The sequence below is a fragment of the Lolium rigidum genome, chromosome 6 (genome assembly GCF_022539505.1).
Source record: "Lolium rigidum isolate FL_2022 chromosome 6, APGP_CSIRO_Lrig_0.1, whole genome shotgun sequence".
Classification (NCBI taxonomy): Eukaryota; Viridiplantae; Streptophyta; class Magnoliopsida; order Poales; family Poaceae; genus Lolium; species Lolium rigidum.
This window is the reverse complement of record NC_061513.1, coordinates 29,810,861-29,837,964: the sequence shown is the minus strand read 5'-3', so window position 1 is coordinate 29,837,964 and position 27,104 is coordinate 29,810,861.

The window sequence follows — 27,104 nt, the reverse complement described above, 5'->3', positions numbered from 1 at the left end:
CCGTGGTTCGGATTGGAAATCCGCGACATGGGCCTTGCTTCCCATCCTAAGGTCCACGCACGTGCCAAATATGGCCTCGTTTCGACAAACTATGTGGTGAAACGGGCCGTTTCCTACTCATTTCCCCTAAAAGCCATAGAACTACGGACGTGATAGCCCTATTCGTGAAGGGTTTTTTCAAGATAATTTCCGTATCCCAATTCCGTCTTTTGAAGTGGTTACTAGGACACATAAAATGACGCCACGCGGCTCCGCTCGATTTTTTGGCTCCGTTTACTTTGCCAACTGCGCAAAACGGGGCCGCCGTGACATGCGGTATGGCCGTACAGGGCGCGCGCGTGCACCCGTCCGCCAACGCGTGAAACGGAAAACATTTAGCACATAAAATGACGCGTCCTAGACCATAAACATTTTCCCCTCCATTTATTGAGCCAAGGAAAGTGTGGCCCCAGTTCAAATCCGGTCAGTTTCCAGCGGATTCGGCGGGACACCGCAGGAAGCGGGAGGGATTCCCAGATGGCTACCGCGCGCATACGGCATGTGATAGGTGGTGCGTAGGAGGTATCCTACCGCTGCGCGGAGGTCTCGCGCAATACTAAAATGCGCACCATGTAGCTCCTTCACAAAAAAAAGCCCTTCCGGCACCCCGAAAATGGAAAAACCGTCGCCCGTGGTTCGGATTGGAAATCCGCGATAGGGGCCTTGCTTCCCATCCTAAGTTCCACGCACGTGCCAAATATGGCCTCGTTCCGACAAACTATGTGGTGAAACGGGCCGTTTCCTACTCATTTCCCCTAAAAGCCATAGAACTCCGGACGTGATAGCCCTATTCGTGAAGGGTTTTTCAAGATAATTGCCGTATCCCAATTCCGTCTTTTTAAGTGGTTACTAGGACACATAAAATGACACCACGCGGCTCCGCTCGAATTTTTTTTGCTCCGTTTAATTTGCCAACTGCGCAAAACGGGGCCGCCGGGACATGCGGTATGGCCGTACCGGGCGCGCGCGTGCACCCGTCCGCCAACGCGCGAAACGGAAAACATTTAGCACATAAAATGACGCGTCCTAGACCTAAAAACATTTTCCCCTCCATTTATTGAGCCAAGGAAAGTGTGGCCCCAGTTCAAATCCGGTCGGTTTCCATCGGATTCGGCGGGACACCGCGGGAAGCGGGAGGGATTCCCCGATGGCTACCGCGCGCATACGGCATGTGATAGGTGGTGCGTAGGAGGTATCCTACCGCTGCGCGGAGGTCTCGCGCAATACTAAAATGCGCACCATGTAGCTCCTTCACAAAAAAAGCCCTTCCGGCACCCCGAAAATGGAAAAACCGTCGCCCGTGGTTCGGATTGGAAATCCGCGACAGGGGCCTTGCTTCCTATCCTAAGGACCACGCACGTGCCAAATATGGCCTCGTTCCGACAAACTATGTGGTGAAACGGGTCGTTTCCTACTCATGTCCCCTAAAAGCCATAGAACTCCGGACGTGATAGCCCTATTCGTGAAGGGTTTTTCAAGATAATTGCCGTATCCCAATTCCGTCTTTTGAAGTGGTTACTAGGACACATAAAATGACGCCACGCGGCTCCGCTCGATTTTTTTGGCTCCGTTTAATTTGCCAACTGCGCAAAACGGGGCCGCCGTGACATGCGGTATGGCCGTACCGGGCGCGCGCGTGCACCCGTCCGCCAACGCGTTAAACGGAAAACATTTAGCACATAAAATGACGCGTCCTAGACCATAAACATTTTCCCCTCCATTTATTGAGCCAAGGAAAGTGTGGCCCCAGTTCAAATCCGGTCAGTTTCCAGCGGATTCGGTGGGACACCGCAGGAAGCGGGAGGGATTCCCAGATGGCTACCGCGCGCATACGGCATGTGATAGGTGGTGCGTAGGAGGTATCCTACCGCTGCGCGGAGGTCTCGCGCAATACTAAAATGCGCACCATGTAGGTCCTTCACAAAAAAAAAGCCCTTCCGGCACCCCGAAAATGGAAAAACCGTCCCCCGTGGTTCGGATTGGAAATCCGCGATAGGGGCCTTGCTTCCCATCCTAAGTTCCACGCACGTGCCAAATATGGCCTCGTTCCGACAAACTATGTGGTGAAACGGGCCGTTTCCTACTCATTTCCCCTAAAAGCCATAGAACTCCGGACGTGATAGCCCTATTCGTGAAGGGTTTTTCAAGATAATTGCCGTATCCCAATTCCGTCTTTTGAAGTGGTTACTAGGACACATAAAATGACACCACGCGGCTCCGCTCGAATTTTTTTTGCTCCGTTTAATTTGCCAACTGCGCAAAACGGGGCCGCCGGGACATGCGGTATGGCCGTACCGGGCGCGCGCGTGCACCCGTCCGCCAACGCGCGAAAGGGAAAACATTTAGCACATAAAATGACGTGTCCTAGACCTAAAAACATTTTCCCCTCCATTTATTGAGCCAAGGAAAGTGTGGCCCCAGTTCAAATCCGGTCAGTTTCCATCGGATTCGGCGGGACACCGCATGAAGCGGGAGGGATTCCCAGATGGCTACCGCGCGCATACGGCATGTGATAGGTGGTGCGTAGGAGGTATCCTACCGCTGCGCGGAGGTCTCGCGCAATACTAAAATGCGCACCATGTAGCTCCTTCACAAAAAAAGCCCTTCCGGCACCCCGAAAATGGAAAAACCGTCGCCGTGGTTCGGATTGGAAATCCGCGACGAGGGCCTTGCTTCCTATCCTAAGGACCACGCACGTGCCAAATATGGCCTCGTTCCGACAAACTATGTGGTGAAACGGGTCGTTTCCTACTCATTTCCCCTAAAAGCCATAGAACTCGGACGTGATAGCCCTATTCGTGAAGGGTTTTTCAAGATAATTGCCGTATCCCAATTCCGTCTTTTGAAGTGGTTACTAGGACACATAAAATGACGCCACGCGGCTCCGCTCGATTTTTTGGCTCCGTTTAATTTGCCAACTGCGCAAAACGGGGCCGCCGGGACATGCGGTATGGCCGTACCGGGCGCGCGCGTGCACTTGTCCGCATTTTCAACAGAACTCGTTTTCAACAGAACACATTTTCAACAGAACACATTTTCAACAGAACTCATTTTCAACAGAACACATTTTCAACTGAACAGAATTGCACACATACATAGACATGTTTCAAATTCAGGAACTAAACATTGTGGCACGAACAGACAAATGTTTGGAATTACAACACAATAACTCTAGCATATACTCTAGCTTCTTCTCCTCCCGACCAACGGATCACCGAATTCACCCTAATTTCAGTTCCTACACATCACCCAGGTCCAACAGATGACAAAAGCTACAGATAGCACCCAAACCATGAAGCCTCTCATTTTCTTTGGTTCAGGGTTGCTCGGTTTCCTTGCAGCAAGCAGAAACTTTTCTTCCTGGAGCCTCTCAATTTCAACCTGGAGCCTCTCAATTTCTTCATCTCGATCCCAAACAGCATCACGCAGATCACGAACTAACTTTTTGTGACGTGCATCCAGCGGATCATCAATCCACTTAAACACTTTACACCCTATTCCACCGACGAATCGACGGATGAAGAACAAAAGAGGATAAGTAAGGCATAGTAGAAATGAAACTTCAGAAGACGGCGGGCTCCAGGAAATTCAGAATGGGGGCGGGGGGGCGTGCTCGAAGACTAACCGAGCGAATTTTGCAGTTCCGGTATCTTCTCCCAGGATTCGGATCACTCCAAGAAATCCATTGCGGCATCTTCTCGCCACAGTCACATACGTCGGCGGGCTCATAATCGAATGGCCGTTGCCGATACGGGATGGGCGTGCCCGGCCGCCGGCGGCGACGCGGCGACGCTCCTGACCTAGAAGAACTGCCCGAGCAGGCTGGGAACTGCGCCGCCATGCAACAGATGCACCTGGTCGGAGGGATTTTGGTCGGAGGAGGAACCCTAGCTAGATGCACCTGGTCGGAGGGATTTTGGTCGAGGTGGAGGGATTTTGAAGACAACCGATTAGTCTATCATGTCTATATACACGGACAACCATACTTTTGTCAACAACACTATTGTAGCAAAGCGGTAGGGAGTGGTAGTGCGGCAGCGCCAGTCGAGGGTTCGAGTCCCCGCAAACGCAATTTTTGCCGGCTATTTCCATCGGGAGCCACTCCAACCCCGGATGGGCCGTCCGGCCAGCAATTCAACCCCCGGATGGGCCGTCGGGCCAGCAATTCAACCACCGGATGGGCCGTCGTGGGGTAGGCCAGCAGCCAGCAGCCTAGTAGAGGACAGCCCAAAAGAGGAGGATATCACCAGTAGCCCATTAAAATGGTGGACGGCACAGAGAAAAAAATAACAAGACGCCTTTGTCCCACAAGTATCAGTTGGTCCTACATGTCAGTTAGTTCAAGCCAGTTGCTTCCAGTGACACGTGTGAGGCGCGTGGGACCCGAAAAGGGACACATAGGCAAAGTGGATGACATGGCAGCCAAACACATACCATTGTATTGAGCCAAATGCCAATGACGCTATTGATTTGTCGCAATCGGCATTGGGAAAACATCGTAGGCCACTTAATTTTGCTAATGACGTTTTGACCTAAATTGCCAATGACGTTTTTGCCCAATAACGTCACGATTTTCTAGGGTTTTGCCCCCCGGAGTGGCCAAGGACGGTCAAAGCTAGGAACGTCATAAAGCTATGACATTTTGATTTCCAGTCATAAAAAAACGTCATATTATGGCAAATTTCTTGTAGTTTTACCCAGCATGTTTTTTTTGGAAAGACACCTCTAGTGAACTGTGGATCCCGGCCCTTTCTTTTACACTGATACAATCATCCTGTTCTGTTTACTTACTGCAAGAACTGTTCTCTTTAATTCCGCTACAAACAATCATCATCTTTCCACACGATACGTTTAATCTTTTGTGATTAGCAAACCCGTGAGATTGACAACCTCACTGTAAGTTGGGGAAAAGTATTTTGGTTGTGTTGTGTGCAGGTTCCACGTTGTTGCTGACGCTGATAGTGCGCTCTGCCAATAGTCAGCTAGCAACACCTTCAGAATTCATGCGTTTCTCCTACTGGTCGACTAAACCTTGGTTTCTTACTGAGAGAAAACTTGCTGATGTGTTCATCATACCTTCCTCTTGAGGTTCCCCAACGGTGTAATATCTGCGCTCGTCAAGCGCCATCAAGACTTTTTCTGGCGCCGCTGCCGGGGATAAAGAGGATTTCTGCAAGGGGAGTCTCTCATCTCTAGTCCATTTACTTTGTTATTATTTTTCTTAGTTTATTTTAGTTTGTCTTGTTTGCCTCATTATATCAAAAACACAAAAAATAGTCTCTTTCATAGTTGTTATTTTTGTTGCTTTATTTTTATTTCATTATGTTGATCCCTAAGTATGATCTGAAATACTTATCAATAGGTAGTGGTTCTATAATTGGGATAAATAGGATTGAAAAGTTCTTTAATCATGTTAGTAAGCACAAAGATATTGAAGATAAATCCCTAGTAGAACTTGCTCCTAACTATGAAATTGTTGCATCTTATTTAGTTCAAATGTTGGACGCTAGATTTGTTAGCCTTAACCCCATAATGCATGAAATATTTCTTAAACTTCATGAAGTTGAGGATGATGAAAAGAGAGATTTTATCCTAGAAACTCTGCTTAAAGAATTTAGAGATGTTGTTATAGAAGTTAGGAAAGTCTTTAATCGGTTTGAGATGCTAGGCTCATGTGTAGATGTTATTGGTACACTTGGAAAGATATAAAAAACCGAACCTCATAGGGAGGAAATCAAAATACTAATACCTTTCAAACTTGTAGGAATGAATTAAGCCTTAGAAAAGAATTATTATTGGATTGTTCCTGAAAACCCATTTGATGAAAGTAATGAACCCAAAAGTACTGAGAGAGGGTCTTCTAAAACTCATATGGATAAAATACAATTTCTTGTTGAAAAGACTTCTAGCATTGATATTGATGCTGCTTCACTAAAAAATACTTGATGCTAGCTCTTTTTCTGCGCCTAGCTGAAAGAGGTTAAAGAAAAGCACTCTTGCAAGATATATTTTATTTCTGCAATTTTTCTTTTGTTGAGTCTTGGAAGTTATTGCCTTTGTAATAACCTCTCCTTATCATTTTTTTGAGCCAATAATAGCTTCTAATAGGAAGAAAGTAAGATTTGAGGAAGTTGCTATCCAGAAACAAATTCTGTGATGTCACCATAAAAATTCGTATTCCAATCCAGAACGCGATTTTGAGCTGCCAATTTTTTAGCATATGCCCCGGGTTATTACCTAACTTTCTCTATTTGAACACTTTTCGATCTGACGAACAGAAGATTTTCCAAAAAATCAATCTTTACATGCTGTTCTGTTTTGACGGATTTCTACCACTATTTGCATTTGCCTCTTAATCTCTTTCTTTTTGAATTCTTTTGAGAGAAAGAGCTTTTGAAGGAAGTTGCTACAGTAGCTAATGCTTCAACAGATATTTAATACATGTTAGAACTGAACGCAAATGAATTTTTTATTTTGATTGTACTAATGCTACTAATAAGAATTGTGTGAAGTTCTGTATGAAGGAAGTTTGCAAGTGTAGGGAGAGAAGAATGATGTAATAAGATGAAGAATGGACAAAAGCTCAAGCTTGAGGATCCCCATGCACATCAATAAATATTCAATAGGTACAAGCATCAAAGCTTGGGATGCCCAAGGCATCTCCTCTTCATCAACAAATCAACATGTTGTCTTTCTATGCCGCTATATTTTTATTGCTTCATACGATATGTGTTGTTCTTGGAGCGTATTTATTTTTGATTTTAGTTTTATTTTGTTTTTTTGGTGTAGCATATGGTTGTATTTCAGCATATTTGTTTTGGAGAGAGACACGCTCCATTTTAATTTCATAGAACACTCTAGTTTCGCTCTTATTGTTCTGCGAGTGTTCTAGTTTGCTAGTACTCCGTTTAGCTCTTGGTTTTCTAGTCCTATTTTGTTCAGATCTTGTTAGTATTCTTTATTTATGTATGGTTAGCTCTCTGGTACATATTGATTTTCATCTCTGATAGTTGTTTCAAATAAGTTGATTGGTGTTGGAGACGAGTAAAATGTTTCATGCTTATAGTGATGCAAAAGGAAGCTTGTCTACACTGTGGCATAGACTTTGGCATACCATGTTGGATGTTATTCTTGTCATATGCTTGGTATTTATAGTTGTAGCATGACTTGTCTCAATTATCTGAGAGTGCTTAATGTGCCATTGAAAGAATCATGTTTTGTTTTCATCATAAAAAGCATAATATTGTGGTATTCTCCTTTGATGCTTTATTGTGTTGACTTGGCACATGCTTATACCATGTTATAAACACAACCAGTCAACTAAAGCCTCTATGATCATGTTTTGTTTGACTTGTAATATTACTTTATGCTTTCATTAATAATGTTTTGTCGCTATGCATGATTATGGTCATTATTGCCCTCTTAGTTGGTCGCTCCCTGTCTTTTGCTAGCCTTCGCCTGTACTGAGTATGAACTCTACTCGTGCATCCAACCACTAAAACCAAAGTTTGCCAATTATTTCCACCATATGTACCTATTAGCATCATTTTATTCTAAGTATATTCATCATGTTTCTATTTATATTCCAAATTAAATTTTGTCATGAGAAAATTAGTTAGTAAAGCTCTCACGAACTTGATGGCACATTTCCTTTCCTGCACTAAATAAACTTGAGCCATTGTGATTATCTTATGAAGATTATATGCTTGCAAATTGCGAGTTGGGAGTTAGCACAACCATGCTTTCACGGGGCACACTTTCAACATTGCACTTATTACTATTTAGTTGATATCATGTTCTTTTGTCTATTGATGCCTAGCAGTGTGAAATAAAATAGAAACTTGTAAGTCCATGAAGTTTGTATATTTGTTAGAGAAATGCATGGGCGGCTAATTTAAACCATGCATCATTCATGGTGGAAATTTACAGCGAACCATGCATAGTGAGCATTCTATGAAGCATCTTCAATAAAAAGCTATGCACATAGTAAATAAAAATATTGCTGAGATACTCATTCTCTGTTTGTCTTGTCATTTTGGCATGTGATTGCTCCTATGTAAGAGTACTTCCATATCATGGGGCAAGAGGTAACCCGTTGGCGTTCTAAATGATACATATATACTTACAATGACAAGAACTTATTTGGGACCTAAGTTCAGTAACATGAGGTCTAGGTACTCGTATTCAAGGGGCACGAGATATTCAACTTGTGATTTGTCAAGCATATAACTCATACTTGTCCTCACATTAACTTTAACCATTCAAGATGCTCATGATAGGGGTAATGAGAGCTCAAATCTAATGAGTACCATACTTTTTAAAAGATTTATAAAACTTGTTAATCTTGCTTCCTCTGCGCAAAGCCATTCTTTTACTTTTATATTAAGTCTCCATCTTCTTTTTTATGCACCAATTAAGAGACCATAGTTATCATTCTTAGTATAATATGCATAGTCCCAAAATTATTATTGATTAATTCATGATTATGCTATTGCTTGTTCTCAAATTACGTGTATCTAGTCACCCTTTGAACTTTAAAGGTGTCCTAGCATTTATGTTTTTCTACTTCATAAAGGACAAACTGAGTACCACTTTGCTATGTTTTATTTATACTCATAAACAAACAATTGCTTTCAATGCACAATTATTCATGATCCTTTGTTTTAGTTACTTCTCATGTTATAACATAGTTTCTCAGTTTTATTGTTACAATTATATCTATCATGCCTATGTTTAGAGTACTTTGATCCCAGCTCACAATTCTTTTACACTAACTTCATCAAGATTGTGTTGGCTTCATGTCACCTAAAAAATTATTTGTTGTTATCACTTACTTACTCGAGGATGAGCAGGAGTTAAATTTGGGGAAGCTTGATACGTCGCAAACATATCTATAATTTTTGATGCTATGCTTGTTTTACATCAATTCATATATGATTTTCTTACACTTCGTTGCACTTTTATATATTTTTCAGGACGAACCTATTAACAAGATACCACAGTGCCAGTTACCTGTTTTCTGCTGTTTTCTATTTCAGAAAAGTTGTACAGGAAATATTGTCTGAATTCGATGAAATAAAAAACAAAGTCAATATTTCTCCGTAACGAAGACGAAGTCTGAAGGGGGGACGAGGAGGCACCACAGGGAGGCCAGGCAACCCCATGGCGCGGCCTAGGGTGGGATCGCGCCTAGGGGTGGTGTGCCCCCCAGGTGGCCACCGACCTCGCCCTTCCGCCTATTTATTCACGATCTCGGCAAAACCTAAATACCTGAGCCTCCATCCACGAAAAGTTCTATCACGGCCGCCATTGCAGACCCTAGCTCGGGACAGTTATGAAGCTCTTCCGGCACCCTGCCGGAGAGGGATATCATCACCGGAGGCCTCTACATCGCCATGCCCTCCTCCGAAGTGATGCTTGAGTAGTTCATCCCTGGATTATGGGTCCATAACAGTAGCTAGATGGTTGTTTTCTCCAAATTTGTGCATCATGTTTAGATCTTGTGAGCTGCCTAACATGATCAAGATCATCATTATGAAATGCTACATGTTGTGTTTGCTGGAATCCGATGAATATTGAATACTATGTTGAGATCGATTATATATTTGTCATAAGTTATTTGTGATCTTGCATACTCTCTGTTGCTAATAGATACTCTGGCCAAGTAAATGTTTGTGACTCCAAGAGGGAGTATTTATGCTCGATAGTGGGTTCATGCCTCTATTTTTCTGGAAGAGTGACAATAACTTCAAAAACCACAGTGTTTTATCCAAGGGTAATTGTATTGTTTACTTTACACACATTGCTTAATGCGATAATCTGTTGCTTGCAACTTAATACTTGAAGGGGTTCAGACGATAACCGGGAGGTGGATTATTAGTCAAAGACGCAGTTGGATTACGATCTATGTATTATGTTGTAATGCCCAAACGAATCTCATAGTAATCATCTTGTCATGTATGGTCTTTATTTTGTCAATTGCCTAGCTGTAATTTGTTCACCTAGCATGTTATTTATCTTTATGGAGAGATACCTCTATTGAACTGTGGACTCCGGTCCTTTCTTTTACACTGATACAATCATCCTGTACTATTTACTTACTGCAAGCATTGTTCTCTTTAATTCCACTGCAAACAATCATCATCTTTCCACACGATACGTTTAATCCTTTGTTTTTAGCAAAAACACTGCGATTAACAACCTCACTGTAATTTGAGGCAAAGTATTTTGGTTGTGTTGTGTGCAGGTTCCACGTTGTTGCTGACGCTGGTAGTGCGCCCTGTCAATAGTCAGCTGGCAAAACCTTCAGAAGTCACGCATTTCTCCTACTAGTCGATTAAATCTTGGTTTCTTACTGAGGGAAAACTTGTTGTTGTGCTCAACATACCTTCCTCTTAGGGTTCCCCAACGGTGTGAAATCTGCGCTCGTCAAGCACCATCACCCAGCCCACTAAAACATAAGTTGAAGGCATAACTAAAATCTCCTAACACTATGTACTTGAGAAATCATGAACTTTGCTTGTTCAAACAAAGGAGAAGAGGAACTTTATTGTTCTCTCTATGGGATCCGCTCTTGAAGCCATTAAACATGAAAGGATGATAGATCATTTGATGCCATTCGTTGACATAGACATACATACCTCTTAAAATATATTTTCAATCCCTCTATTTCATTCAAAATAAAAAGCTCTAGCACATGAGTAATCTTGCTTCCCTCTGCGCAGAGTCTTTCTTTTACTTTTATGTTGAGTCTTCATCTTATAATTTTATGCACCAATTAAGAGAGCATAATTGTCATTCTGAGTATAATGTGCATCATCCCAAAATCTATTATTGATTGATTCTTGACTATGTTATTGTTTGTTCTCAAATTACTTGTATCTAGTCACCATTTGAACTTTAAAAGTGTCCTGGCATTTATGTTTTGCTATTCCATAAAGTAAAAGCTGAATACCACTTTGCTATGTTTTCTCTATGCTCAAAAATAAACATTTGCTTTCAGTGCACTATTATTCATGATCTTTTGTTTGAGTTACTTCTCATGTTATAACATAGTTGCTAAGTTCTATTCTTAGAATTATATCTATCATGCCTATGTTTAGAGTACTTTGATCCCAGCTCACAATGCTTTTACAATAACTTGATCAAGATTATGTTGCTTGCATGTCACCTCAAAAATTATTTTTGTTATCACTTACCTACTCGAGGACGAGCAGGAGTTAAGCTTGGGGATGCTGATACCTTGCAAACGTATCTATAATTTTTGATACTCCATGCTTGTTTTACACCCATTCTATATGTTTTGTTTACACTTCGTGGCACTTTTATGCATTTTCTGGAACTAACCTATTAACAAGATGTCACAGTGCCAGTTCCGGTTTTCTGCTGTTTTTGTATTTCAGAAAATTTGTACAGGAAATATTCTCGGAATTGAACGAAACAAAAGTCAAAGTTCCTATTTTACTGTAACGAATACGGAGTCCACAGGAGAGACGGAGCCGAGCCATGAGGTGTCCATACCACCCCTAGGCGCGCCCCAGCCCCTAGCCGAGCCTAGGTATGGTGTGGGCCCCTCGGGCGCCTACCGACCTTGACCTTCTGCCTATAAATTCATCTGACCAGGAAAAACCTAATTACCCGTGCCTCCATCCACGAAAAGTTTCGTCGCCGCCGCCATCGTCGACCCTAGCTCGGGAGGGTTCTGAAGCTTTTCCCGGTCCCCTGCCGGAGAGGGAGATCATCACCGGATGCCTCTTCATCGGCATGCCCGCCTTCGAAGTGATGCGTGAATAGTTCATCTCTGGACTACGGATACATAGCAGTTTCTAGATGGTTGTCTTCTCCAATTTATGCTTCATGTTTAGATCTTGTGAGCTGCCTATCATGAACAAGATTATCCTTCTGTAATGCTACATATTATGTTTGCTGGGATATGATGAATATTGATACTATGGTTGAGATTGATTTATACTTGTCATATGTTATTTATGATCTTGCATACTCTCCGTTGCTAGTAGATGCTCTAGCCAAGTATGTGCGTGTGAATCCAGGAGGGAGTATTTATGCTCGATAGTGGGTCCATTCCTCTAGTAATCTGGGGGAGTGACAATAACTTCTAAGGTTGTAAATGTGTTGTTGCTACTAGGGAGAAAACAACAATGTTTTATCCAAGGATAATTCTATTGTTTACTTTACACACTTTACTTAATGCAATAGTCTGTTGCTTGAAATTTAATACTGAAAGGGGTGCGGATTCTAACCGGAAGGTGGATTATTAATCATAGATGTAGTTAGATTACGGTGATACGGTGGATCCAAGCCGATCCACCTTGATTGATGCCCGATCTTTCACAGCGAGAACCTGGGGTAGAGAATCCTCCCAACAACGCGATGAACGCAGCCTGGAGAAGAGGGAACGAATCCAGCAAGCAACGGATCGATGAACGACCGCCTCAAACCAAGAGCTAGACAATCCTTGATGAACACAAGAACCTTCACAGCGGATAATAATAGATAAACGGCAGCGCCGTACCCCCGGAGGGATGATACACGTGAACACACGCAATGGGGAAAACCCTAATCTTTAGTCTAAACTTGTCTCCCTAAACCCTAGCCGTGCCTCCACCTTATATGAGGGATGGAGTGGCCGGCCAGCCCCTAGTGGGCCTCTCTACCTTGGTTTGGACAGGCCCAAACCAAACTGACTCGATTTATTAAAAACCCTAATTGGCCCACATATGACCATTACCTAAACTAAGATAATTAAGCTGGTGGAGTCCTGAATCTGGGCTCCACATAGGCCTCCATGCCCGTATCATCCTCCCCCCTTCAAGAAGCGTTGTCCCCAACGCGTGAGGGTCTTCTGGAAAAGGTGACGTGATATGAACATGACACGTCCTCGCCGTCTTCAAGTCTTGCTTGCCTTCCACACCACATCCTCCCTCGCGGCCTGCTTGACTTGATACAACACTTGGCGCCTCCTTTCTTCTCCATATGAGCTTGGACTTCGGCGCCAATTCCTTCTTGTTGCGAGGTTTTGATGGACCCTTGTGTCGCTGCACATGACCCTGCACAAGATGTGTAATTCCTGGGCCACATAAATGTCTCACACGTCCATCCTTGCCTCGATGCATCCGCGGTGTCGCGGAAAACTGGACTGCAGTACTCCTAGCACGGTAGTGCCGCTGCCCACTGTCTCCACTGACGCGCTCCGCCACAGCCGGTCTAGGCGCCGGTTGACCGGGCGGTTGACCGACCCGTACGGTCCTGGATCCGGTCGGCCGGCCCTGGCACCGGATTGAAACACCATCAGCACTGGCTTCTCTAATCTTCTCGCCTCCCACGCGCATCTGCGCCATATGTACTGGAACATCATCAGCACAAACATCATCAGTCTGCATACTAGCATCAACACAAACTGGAACTGTAGCACATGCTGTAACATCCACATCAACAACAAGTGTAGCTTCATCCGGCTTGTCACCAACAAGAACTTGCTTGTCATCTACAGGCTTGGCTGAAACATCACCAACATCAATGCTCGGAACATCATGCACCTTATGCTGCACATTAGGCTTGTGCAACTTCTCTTTACGCACCACCAACTCCACATCGGACTTGATATGATCATCATCCAAAGGCTTCAAAGTCCGCTGTTTGCCACCATGCATAAAAGAATATGTATTTGCTCGCCCAGCATGTGTCACATTGCGATCATACTGCCAAGGACGCCCAAGTAGCAAGCCACACACCTCCAATGGCAACACATCGCACTCGATCTCATCAACATAATCATCAACTGTAAATGGCACACGCACCTTGTGAGTAATCTTCAGCATACCACAGCTATTCAACCACTCAAGACGTTTAGGTTCGGGAAGACGCCATGTAGACAACCCCAATGCTGCCACCATCGCCTTGCTAATGCCATTAGTACAGCCTACCACCATCAATCATCAACTTGCAAGCTTTGCCCTTTACAATGCACTGAGTCTGAAACAAACTCCACCGCTGAACCTTGTCAACTGTCTTGCAAGCATCATCTTGTACCTTCTTGAGTTGCATATTCAGCCCGCTCAATGGTAAATCCTCCTCAACAGTCACAGCAGCGCTATTGGTATCAGAGCCAGGTTTCCTCTCCTCTGAAGATTTCACCTCGACCTTAGTGACTGTTGGTAGTGGAACAATCTCCTTAATAGGAACTATGCACTTGTCCACTTTCTCTATTGCATGTACAACTCGGGATGGCTGCACACTCTCCTCCATGTATGGTACCACAAAACCACTACGAAGAAAAGTTTTGTAATCTTCCCAAGTTTCAGCAAATTCTCCTCTGTCCACCGCATCTTCCCAACAACGTTCTAATGCCTCGTCCACACGCCGTATAGCAAGGTAAAATGCATAAGAACTGTTGAACTTCCTCTTGTATGTGCGACATCGAGCAAAACCCAATTCCATGTTCCTTTCCCAATCTTCATACTCCTGAACTGTCGCAAGACGGTGTAGATACCAACGAAGACTGGACGGTGGACGCTGCTCTCCCTTCAAGCAATCCAGATAGTCATTGAACACATAACTAGACTTCTTCTTAAGAGTACACTTCATGCCCAGAACATCGCCCGGAAACTCACCAACATCAACAGCATCAATAGCCGAAAACGCCGGAGAAAACACCGCAGCAACACTGGTTTTCGTCGCCGAAGAAACAGACATAGCAGCAGGCTGCCCGGCCCAGGGCCCGGTTGGACCGGCCTGTGGACCGGCCTGTCCGGTCTGTGGCCCGGTTGACCGGCCGCCAACCGGATGCATCGTACCGGAACCAAACCGGACGAAATTTTGCGAACTTCCCGGTTTGCAGCCCGGTTGACCGGATTTTACGCCAGGCTGCCCGGTCACTGGCCCGGTTGGACCGGATTTTACGCCAGGCTGCCCGGTCACTGGCCCGGTTGGACCGGATTTCTGACCGGATTTTTCCTGGTCGCGAATTTTCGTCTTCTTCCCGATTCTGGTCGCGATTTTTCGCGATTTTGACCTCCGAAACAGCCATGGATGACCTCCAAACTTCCCCAAACAACTCCAAACTTCCTCCAACCAACCTCCTTCGACCGAGAGCCAAACTCCTCCGATCTAAGAGCCAATCTTCTCCGCAGCAAACCGATCAAAGAGATCGATCAACAACACCTCGCCGTGAGCAACCCAGAAAGCTGATACCACATGATACGGTGGATCCAAGCCGATCCACCTTGATTGATGTCCGATCTTTCACAGCGAGAACCTGGGGTAGAGAATCCTCCCAACAACGCGATGAACACAGCCTGGAGAAGAGGGAACGAATCCAGCAAGCAACGGATCGATGAACGACCGCCTCAAACCAAGAGCTAGACAATCCTTGATGAACACAAGAACCTTCGCAGCGGATAATAATAGATAAACGGCAGCGCCGTACCCCGGAGGGATGATACACGTGAACACACGCAATGGGGAAAACCCTAATCTTTAGTCTAAACTTGTCTCCCTAAACCCTAGCCGTGCCTCCACCTTATATGAGGGATGGAGTGGCCGGCCAGCCCCTAGTGGGCCTCTCTACCTTGGTTTGGACAGGCCCAAACCAAACTGACTCGATTTATTAAAAACCCTAATTGGCCCACATATGACCATTACCTAAACTAAGATAATTAAGCTGGTGGAGTCCTGAATCTGGGCTCCACATAGGCCTCCATGCCCGTATCATACGGTCTATGTATTTTGTTTTTAATGCCTAAATAAATCTCATAGTAATCATCTTGTCAAGTATGGTCTTTATTCTGTCAATTGCCCAACTGTAATTTGTTTACCCAACGTGTTTTTTATCTTTATGGAGACCTCTAGTGAACTGTGGACCCCGGTCCTTTACTTTACAATTGATAAATTATCTACTGCAAACACCTGCTCTGTTTGCTTACTGCAAGCACTGTTCTTTTCACTACAAACAAATATCTCTTTCTATACTATACGTCTAATCCTTTGTTTTCAGCAAAACCAGTGAGATTGACAACCTCACTGTAAGTTGGGGCAAAATATTTTGGTTGTGTTGTGTGCAGGTTCCACGTTGTTGCTGACACCGGTAGTGCGTCCTGCCAAGGTCAGCTAGCAACACCTTCAGAAGTGATTTCTTTCTCCTATTAGTCGATTAAACCTTGGTTTTTTACTGAGAGAAAACTTACTACTGTGCTCATCATACCTTCCTCTTGGGGTTCCCCAACGGTGTGCATTGCACAACCATAAGACGCGTTGGCGCCCTCCTCGTTCCGAAGTCCGAGATGAAGGACGAGCAGGACGATGAGGACGCCACGAAGGCCGCGAAGATGGTGTAGTACCTGCGTCGGCAACGTCTCATCGCCAGCAGCGATGACCCCGAGGACTGCCTAGGGCTGAACGCGGCATTTATGGCGTGGTTGAACCACAAGGACACCTGGAGGGGCGACATCAAAACAACGGATCGCAATTTTCATCCGCGGCGCTTGAATGCCACTCGTCGACCTCACCCACGACGGCGAAGCTGGGCCCAGCGGCGCGGTAAAGGAGGAGCCCGACGAGCGCGGCAAGAAAAACGCCGTCGACGATATCATGTACAACTTCCACCAGTAGTACGACCCCTGTAGGCGCCGCAAGTACTACTAGATTAGTTTTAGGTTTAAATTTTGTTAAATTTCGTTTTTAAATTTATATAATATATACAAGTTTGAATGAATTCGACTGTTTTCGATTAAATTTTAAAGATCAAAATTTCTGTTTAGGGGACATGATTGGGTAGCGACGCTCCCTAAGAGCGGCTCAAAGAAACAGCGTCTACTAAACGCTAAATTTTGCATGCTTTAGGGACGCTTTGAAGGATGCTCTTATACGCAAGAACTCTGTAACTTGTCTCGATGGTTCTTGAGGGATATTGCGTTGTAGTGATGAGCAACGACGATGGGCTTGTGCTATCATGCCAACGCCCTGACACCATGCAACCATGACGGTGACTTACATGAGCTCAGATCGACGAGCGCTTGCGTTGCTCCATGCTGCAGTAAAAGGAGGCCGGCAAGTGATCAGATCGATGCCCGGCGTCATGCCTTACCTGGCATACCGCAACCGACTTGTATGTGCACCAGGCGACATCACCACGGTGACTACGTCCACATCCGTACGTCCGTCAACCCTTGCCCTCTAGCCACATAGTCAACAGAAAACAACGACCTCTATACGAGCTATATGCATGAGCGTGAGGCTGTGACTGACCGCTAAGATAGGAACCATCCGCGCCGCCGCCCGCCGCCCGTTGACGCCGACGGCCGCCGCGGCGACGACTGTGGAGAGGGCAAGTCGACTCTGCCGCCGCGCAGCTGTCAACCGCGGGCATGCAGCGCGTCGATCGCCCGCCGGCCAGCGACGACAAATCCACATTACAAAAGTGACGATGTGGATTGTGCCAACATGTTAGGAGCACCCTGCCGGATCTCGACGACGCGGCCTGCCTCTTCGCCGCTCTGCCGCTCGAAGACCGAGTCGGCGAGTCCGGACGTGACAGGTCGAACGAAGCCAATCGATGCAACAACAACAACAACAGCGAAGGCCAGCTTGCTGGTTATGAATTTTGGTCGTGCGCGTCCAAACAAAGCCGACGGTGAGATTTTATTTTTTGCTTTCCCTGCAGCTGCAGGCCTGCACACTCGCTAGGAGCAGAATAAGTCATCTCACAAGTCGCCTGCAAATAGACCTAAAAATTGAAGTTGGATCAAGATAAGAGCATTTCCACTTGCCCTTCCTATACAGCGTCTAGCACAGACCTTATAGAAACCGTATGGAGGAGTGCTGGCGTAAAATTAGAAATAGGAACATGCAGGCGTCCAGCCGTGCACCCTAAACAGCGCCCTCAATACAGTTTCATATATATTTTAAATCTAAACACTAAATATAGTGTGATAATTTATTACATAATTCAACAAGTTTAACATAGCACACAAATAATTTAGCTTTATCAAACCACACAAATTTCAAAGTTTAAATTACAATGGCAAACAAATAAACAAACTAGTCGCTTGAGAGTCCACAAATGCTTCACCAGATCATTTTTCGGTTGGTGATGAGTGTTGAAGTCTCGGACTTCTTGACGCCTGGCGGGAAAAGCAGCAAATGCAGGAGGCACATTGTGATCAACATCTGCAAGAGGACCCATCCGTTCATATGGTTCATTGTCAAACACTGGAAATTCCCTCTCGCTCTCGATGATCATGTTGTGCAGTATGACACAACATATCATGACTTCCCACATCTGCTTCTTAGACCATGTAAGAGCGGACAATGGCAAAGCGAGCTTGCAGCACACCAAATGCCCTTTCCACATCCTTTCTGGCATCCTCCTGCATTTGAGCAAACCGAGATTTCTTCCCTCCAGGTAAAGGGTTCGAGATTGTCTTCACAAATGTTCATCATCTTGGATAGATATACCATCTACAAGATAGTAGCCCTTGTCATACTGGTGGCCATTGATCTCAAACTGCACCGGAGGGGCATTGCCTTCGACAACCTTCTAGAACACATCGGAGCACTGCAGCACATTGAGATCATTGTGTGATCCTGCCATGCCGAAGGATGCATGCCAAATCCACAGGTCCTGGTCAGTCACTGCCTCAAGCACCACACTGCATGCACCCTTGTGCCCCTTATACATGCCCTAGTGTGGAAATGGACAGTTCTTCCATGTCCAGTGCATACAGTCGATGTTGCTAAGCATCCTAGGAAAACCTCTCTCTGCATTTTTTGCCAATATACGAGTTGTGTATGCCGCATTGGGTGTGCGCAGATAGATCTCCCCAAACACCGCCACAATTGCCCTGCAAAATTTGTACATGCAATCAATGGTCGTGTACTCTGCTATGCGCAAATAGTCATCATGTATCACCTGCAATTCCATAGGCAAGTATCTGAAGAGCCACTGTGCATTTCTGAATTGTCGAGAAACCAAGCTCGCTGACGGTGTCTCTCTCCAATTTGAATTTGTCGATCTCCCTCAAATTTTTGACTATCTTCAGAAAGAGTTTCCTACTCATCCGGAAACGATGGCAGAATACGGTGTCGCCGTGCAATGGATCGTCGGCGAAGTAGTCGGCGTAGAGCATGGAGTAGCCTTCCATCCTCTGCATTGGCTTGCTCTTGCAGCGCCCCGGTGCGGAGCCACCAATGACCGGCTTGTCCTCCTCGGCGATCATGGCCAAGAGGGAGACGAGGATCGCCAGATGCTCGTCGCCTCCAACGGCATCCCTGGTCGCAGCCGCTACAGGGAGCTCCTCGTCCATGAGCGCGGTCATGACGTCCTCGTCGTCCGAGTCCATCACCTTGGCAAATGACCGAACACCTCACGTGCAGGGTGGGAGCGCGGTGGGGACGGAGGTAGCGGCGGTAGCGGCGGTAGCGGGAGCGGGTGAACGGCGATGGTGGGAAGGGTCAGCGAAGTGGCGAGGGTTGGCGGCGGAACGTACGCAGCGGCAGAGTGGGTTCCTACGGGCGGCAATGGTTCGTCGTGGTGATGGGTGTTTGTGGCGGCGACAGTGGTCACGGGGCGAGAAGTTGAAAAATGTTTGTGTGTTTTCTCGCCCCGCCGGTGCCCCCGCTAGCCCCCCTGTGGATTGGATTCGGCCTGGGAGGCGCCGGGTGAAGAGTTAGGCCGCACCGGCGGAAAAACAAATTTGGGGGCCGTGGCTGTGTGCCTGTTTTCGCGCCGGCGCCTCCAAATCGACTGTTAGGGGCCTTTGGGGAGGGCGGGTGGAGATGCTCTAAAGCTAGCTATTTGGATAGAACCAACTTGGCCAAAAATTGGATGGAACAAGTCTTGTTAATTGAACAGGTCGTAGGCCCATAGCAAGCCACGAGACCAGGACACAGTAACAAAGGGTTTGCATGGAGAGACTCTCGCGACACCGCCTACCAGGCTACACTGCTATCAGGCCGCCGGCCACCACACTATGCGAGCCATGTTCCCTTCGTACCACTGATGCATAACTGCATAAGTTGTCGCCGCTCCTATTAATTCGCTCGACAAGCGTATCAGCCCGCTACTTATTTCCCTGTCCTCCTTCATCACTACATCGTGTCCGGTCCACAACGTTAATTTGTTGTTAGGGCCTAACGTTTGTGCGACAGAACATAGTAACGTGTTGCATTGATGCACCGCAGACACGAGCAACTCGATCGACCTATAGTTGGATGGTTGGCAGAGCAATAAAACCAGCACACCAGAGTTTAAATTTTAGATTTAACATTTTGGTGTTTCATAAACATGAAATATTCTTTATTAGAAGGTGAGGTAAAATGTGCATGGATGCATTTATATGGGTGTATGTATGTACTCGATTAAAGTTTGGGCGAGGACAGCAACAAAAATAATGCGCCAGAAGTAGCAAACATAGCCCTACTATTATATCATTCTTTTTGGAGCCGCCTCCCTCCCCTCCCCTCCCCTCCCGGACGCCTCCCTCCCGTGCGGCTCCGGAGGTTCCCCCGCCCCAACCCTAAGCCCCCCTCACACCGATCTCCTCGCCGCCGTTCCCGCCGACACTGGCGGTGATGGCGGCGCCCATCCTGCCTTCTCGGCGGTGGGCAGGGGAGGTGCATCTTGGCCACGGTTCACGGGGGACGGTGGGCGGCAGTGGAGGGTCGTGGGCAGCAGCGGAGGATCATGGGCGGCGCGGCTGGGCTTGGCCGGGGCCTGAGCGCCTCCACCGGAGCGGCGAGGAGGAGGAGGTGGTGCACCGCCGGGCGGTCCTCCACCACACGGTGGATATCTAGGTCGGCTTGATTCGATCTAGGCATTGGCCAAGATCTGGGTCGGTTGTGCCTAGACAGGTGTGTGTTCCTGGTGTTGGTTCTTGCCACGCCGACGGGCCATGCTTGGATGCCCTCTCCATGTCTTTCGATTTGGTTGGTAGTTGACTGGCGGCGAGGGGGCTGCTGGTCTTGCGAATAATGGTGGCGGTTCTCGGATTCTTCTCACACCAAGTTAAAGATCTGTCGGATGCTTGTTCCCATCAGTCTGGATGGATTGTCGTGTTCCAGAAGGCCCCGTCGGCAAAATTCATTGTGCGAATCATGCCCGAAGATTGCTGGATTGGGTGGTTTCGGTCGTGCGATCCATGTTTTTTATCTGACCGTTTGGTTTCAGAGAGAGCGCTTGGAAGCTCTGCTGGGTGTTAATATCATGGAGATCGTTTTCTTTCCATGATGCTCGCGGAGAAGGTCATGAAAGCCGAGATCGGTGCAATAACAATGATGGTCGGATCTTGGTGGTGATGTGGAATTGGCTTGGTGCTTCGTGAGTTGAAACAGCAACATGTATGTGGGGGCGACTGCACACGAGAAGTTCAGAGTCTTATCTTTCAGGGTGAAAATCCAAGATCTGGCCTTAATTGGTTGTGCCTGGCAATGTTCTTGTTCAAGACATTGTTTTGAGAATGAGGTCTTTCTTTCACCTAAGATTTATGATCGGGCGATGACAGCGTTTGTGCACTGATTCTTTCTTGGAGGCGTCGTTTATGGAGAAGCTGATCTTCTGGTGTTGTTTTGGTCGTGTCAGTGTTGCTGTTTCAAGAAATGGATCACTGTAGAGAGACTTTTATTTTTTGTAATTCTTTTTTTTCTGTGTGCATCATTTATGCCATTAGAGTATGGCGTTGTTACAGAGGCTGGGTGTAATTGCTATCTTTGCGATATTAATATATGCTCTTTGTCGAAAAAATGTCATTGGCTCCACAACAAGGAGGGTCAGAAGGTTTAGTTTCCCTAAAGCAGATTGTACTTCTTGTTCTCTATATAGTACAACACACTACCACAACTCAACTTAGCATAACCTTCTTGTGCTTAAACAGTATGCAATCGCTCGAATCATATCATCCACACTACATGAGGTCTAACTAGACCCAAAGCACATGATGCAACTTTCCACACAATCTTGCTTAAGAACGATCAAATAACAATTAATTGTTTAACATTTTTTTGTACAAAGAGTGATCACACGGGTCATTTCCTTTCCATCCTCATCTGATGAAATCATCTTTTGTTATGATGCTATTTTAAAGAAAAACAACCACAAGAAAATCTTGATCCTCGAGGGTATAGTCATTTTTCAGATGAACTTATAATCCACCAAAGTTGCAATTTTGAGTTGCATTTCTGGATCTGAATCTGGAGTATATCTTGTCCACCAATGCACCAAATAACCCACCTAATCCTTTTTATTTGTCAAGGTCACTTAATCAAGCATCTCTTGTTTTCTTTCAAAACTAAATAAATGCAGTCCCATCCTCGCTCATTTACTACAATATCTACATGTACCACAGCTAAGGAAGTAACAGAGGTTCACCACGGAGTGTCGTCCAAATTCAGAGGCTGATAAAAAGGGCAGGCGCCTGATTGATTTCTTTCAAAACAAGTCAGCTCGATTTGGATCGCTCACACTTGCCTCTCCCCGACAACGCACGCACTTTTTCGAGCAGGCATTTGTGCGTCAGGGCATTGCATCATTTTGAATTGATGAACATTATCCATGAATGAGCAAACTGAATTAAGGATTGGCGAGGACAACAACGAAAATGGCTTTTATATCTGAAGTTTCAGAGGATTCGGAGGAAGATAGAAAGTGCAGCCGTCATGTGGATTTCTTCCGAAACAAGTTAGGACGATTTGGACGGCTCGCACTTGCTGCATTCTGACACGTAGGCGCCTTTTCACCCGTCTCGACGGCTGAAGCGACGGGCTTACTCTAGCTACACCGCGAGTCCTCGACACGCACGAACTCCGTAACTTGCCTCCATGGCTGAGAGGGATTGCAGTGTAGTGATCAGCAGCGCGACGACGGGCTTGTCCTAGGCGAACTATCAGCCAAACTCCAAGATGATGAAACCATTAGAGCAACTCACATCGCATGTGTTTTGGTCGACCATACGCGTAGGTAGATTCCACTGAAGAGGAGATACGTGTTGTTTCTTGCCGGAGCTGATCTGCCAAAAAAGCGAGAGAAAAATAACAGTCTTGGACAGCGAGAGCTTGACGTAGTGCGAATGGACCAGACAGTGGGCAGGCAGCTGGTAACTACTCGCAGCTGCAAATTGGAAATAGTGGTTTAGGGCATCTCCAACCGGGCGACCCAAACGGACGCGCTGGGCCGTCCGTTTTGGGCCGTTTGGGTGGCCGAACGGACACCCGGACAGCGCCCCGCGTCCGCGTGTCCGTTTGGGTCGCACGCGGCGCCCAACGCGGCGACCCAAAGAGACGCCACGTGGTTCGTCTTCCTTGCGCGGCGCTGCGCCATGGCAGGCCTCGACGGGACAGCCATGGCAGGCGGTGGAACGCGCGGGAAAGTTCCCGCGCGCGAAAACGCCATTGGCGCCCTAGTTTCCCGCCAGGCCGCCGGCTATAAAAGACGGCGGCGGTCTCAAACAGCCAGCATCACCTTCCTCTCCCCCCTCCACCTTCTCCGGCGCCATGCCTCGCACCCTGCAGACCACGTGGGCCAAGCTCTCCCTCGCCGCCCGGGCGAGGTTCCCGCGGACGGAGGAGGAGGAGCGCGCCGACTCGCGGTGGGTCGCCGACGACGAGGCGCTCCGCGTCGCTGCCGAGGCGGCGGCAAAGAAGGCCGGCGACGCGGAGATGGCGGAGGCGGCCGCGGAGGGCTGGCACGAGACCGCGGACGGCTGGTACGAGGCCGCGGAGGAGGGCGCGACCGCCGCCGAGGAGCCCGTCCAAGAGGAGGACCTCGCGCTGGCGAACATCAACGCCGCCATCGAGGAGCGCCTCGCCGAACTCACGCGCGTGACCAAGGAGCACGAGGCCACCTGGCGGGCCGGCCGCCGCCGTTTAGGCGACCTCCTCGGCCGGAAGAACGAGGCTGCTCGCTATGCGAGCAGCCCGTCACCTCATCCAGATGCCCTCGCCCGAGCGGCGCGCTCAGGAGGACGCTGACTCGGCGGAGCGCGGCCGGCAAGAGCGCATGCGCCGGCGGCAGGAGAACCACGAGGCCCAGGCAGCCGGCCGCGTCCGCCTGGAGGCGCGCACCGCCGTGGAACGCGCCGCCCGCGGAGAGCTGGAGCCGTGCGGGAGGCGGATGATCCCGCCGCAGGAGGCGGAGCGCGAGCGCGCCCGAGGTGCGCGGACGGAAAGGAGGAGGATGAAGTCCTCCGCCGATGCCGCCGCCGCCGCCGCCCGCGCCGCCGCCGCCGCGCCACCCAGCCCGTAAAGCTGGAGTTGAATCCTCACGCGTACAGGCCGCCCGCGTCGAGTGAAATCCACGGCCCCGACGGCGAGCCGGCGAGGAGTTGCCGGCTACGCCGCCGGACCCGTACGTATTTAGGATAGAGTAGAAGTTAAAAAAAATGTAATGACTCCTATTTAATGAAAAATATTATCTATGCCTATGACACGCGGGCCAGGGACGGACATGGGGCGGACGCGAGCGACCAGCCTTTCGCGTCCGCGGCCACGCAAACCCGTCCTAGATTTGGGCCGGGTTTGCGTCGATCCGGACGCCGCGGGCATCCGTTTTAGGGATGGGTCCGCGCGTTGGGCCGGGTTTTTGTCCGTTTGGACCCATCCGGACACGCGGGCGCGGGATGGGTCGCCCGGTTGGAGATGCCCTTATATCATGTCTACATTTTGGAGGGAGTTTCTTTCAACACGGTTTGAGAGTGCGTGTCGGGAACGTCCACAGTTGGGCAGGGGTGGTACACAAGTCGGTCATGAGCGTCGCCCGTACGTGGAGCTGTGGACAGGACAGGGATGATGGGCTGCCTCCTGGGAAGCTTCGACGAAAGTTCGTCTCTGTTGAGGAGAGGACTGAAGAGAGCTGTACACGCACGATCCAACTTATTGCAGCACCAGCATCTGACCTCCAGCTCGATCTACCCGCGCGCGAGTGGGAATCGAAATGGCAGCCATTTTTGCTCAAAGCAACCAAGTTTTTATTATTCTTGGTGATTGTGTACGCCCACTGTTTGTACCAACTACCAAGTAGACCATGTTCACTACCGTGGTTCTGCTCATACGGTTTACCTGTTAATTCAAGTACTTCCTCCGTCTCGTATCTAGATACGTCTAAGTTTTAACAAACTAGCAAGGTTGCCCTCGCAAATGCGAGGGCAACATCTGAAAATGCTATTTACTTTTCATTGTTCACTTTTTATATAATGTTTTACATGTTACGACTTTATAATAGTAGTTTTGTATAATCATTAGAACTACCAAACCTAGTGTTTAATGAATTTACCGAAATAAATTATTTTAAATTGCTCCATATTCTTGGCTTAAGTGTCAAGGCCATGCAATATATGTGTTAGTTCGCTTTGTGTTCTATAATTGGCACATAGGCACGACTTACATAAATCTAGAGAAAACTCTCATATACTATTACAAAACAAATTACTCAAAAAATATTTCAGATTAAATAAAAATTCAAGTATTACACAACAATAAGGGCATAATTACTTGTTTCACACATGTGTACTGTAGTTATGCAATTGCATTGCTTCCCGAGGGTTTTTACGTCCAAATGATTTTATTTTAAACCATCATATTTGCGACTACAATTGTAGCCATGAACGTTCCAAGTGATGCTTATTTTACTGTTACTGTCTCGCTCAATCTGGCAATTGTTCTTTCTATGTTTGAGATAATGTACATGAGTTCCGGCTCGAAGTTGTCTGTTTCACTTCTTGTTGTTTGAAAATAATTGAGAATAATATTTTTCTGGGAACTTTAGTATGTTCCTTAGTATGTTCCTATCGTTTCTTAGAGTAATATTTTCTTGAAAATTTCTGTTTCCTCAAGTATGGTCCGAGGAAACTCTGCGAACCTTATCATAATAATCTAGAATTTATTATATTTTTTCTATAGCTGAATTTAGATCTTGTCATATGTAAAAACTTCTTAGTTTGTTTCTATCGTTTCCTTTGAGTAACATTTTCTTGAAACTTCTCTTTCCTCACGGCCACTCCGTCGTGCGGATCTTATGGTAATAATCTAGAATTTAGTAGGTTTTTATAGCTGAATGTAGTACGTTGTTATACAAACTACTTAGTCTGTTCATATCGTTTCTTTTTATGTGCAATTCTTTTTTCTCACGCACATGTCGCATTGAGTTGTGATATTTGATTTTTTTACACGTGTCTTTTTTCTCACATCAATTTATTGTTTCATGCACATATGAAAAAAGCGGTTTAAAAATTTGGAACACGCGCATGTCCCATTGAGTTGCGATATGTCTTACTATATTTATAGTTGAATAAGTAATAGAGTTAAATAATATAATTTTGCTCACGTATATCACATATGTAGTCTAGCGTGTGCTTATTACAGGGACACGCCCATGTCTAGTTCCTTTGGAAACAAAATCTTATTTTTTAAATCTATATCTAACGTATAACTGTAGGACTCTTTTAAGGAAATTCTTTCCTTTCTTTGTCAATGTTAAGGAAATCGGTAATCGTTAACTGCTCGGTCGGCTTGGGAGTAGCGATTAATCGAAATTCGGACGATTAACTGATTTAATCGGTCGGCTATTAATCGGTACAACCTACACAAATTAGCACTTAAAATAGTTTACATAAGAAAATAATAGTATATGAACCTCTATATGTTTGTCCATACATCTCTAGAGCCTAAACTCCTAGAAAAACATGTACGTTTCTCCTCCGTGACCTAATCTTCAAAGTCACGAGCGAATCAGGATTCACTAGCCAAAGCCGCGTTCCTTGCTTCCACTTCTTCTCCTCTCACCTCTGAAGTTTATCTTCTCCCACCACCTACCTAGGATACGACACCTCTTGCACCTCAACCACATAACCTATTGAAGGCTTCCTCGAGCTCCTAGACGAGCTTCTCAAAGTTGTCGAGCTCCTGTATCTGAGGTCTGGGCAACTATGAGTAACTAGTTTAGGAGGGCAAGGAACTATTTGGTGACAATGGAAATCAAGCTACTAGAGGTTGCAATCAAGCGGGAGCTTCACAAAACCTACTTTATTGGGGAGGGGTAGCTCCTGTATTAGCGATATGCACTG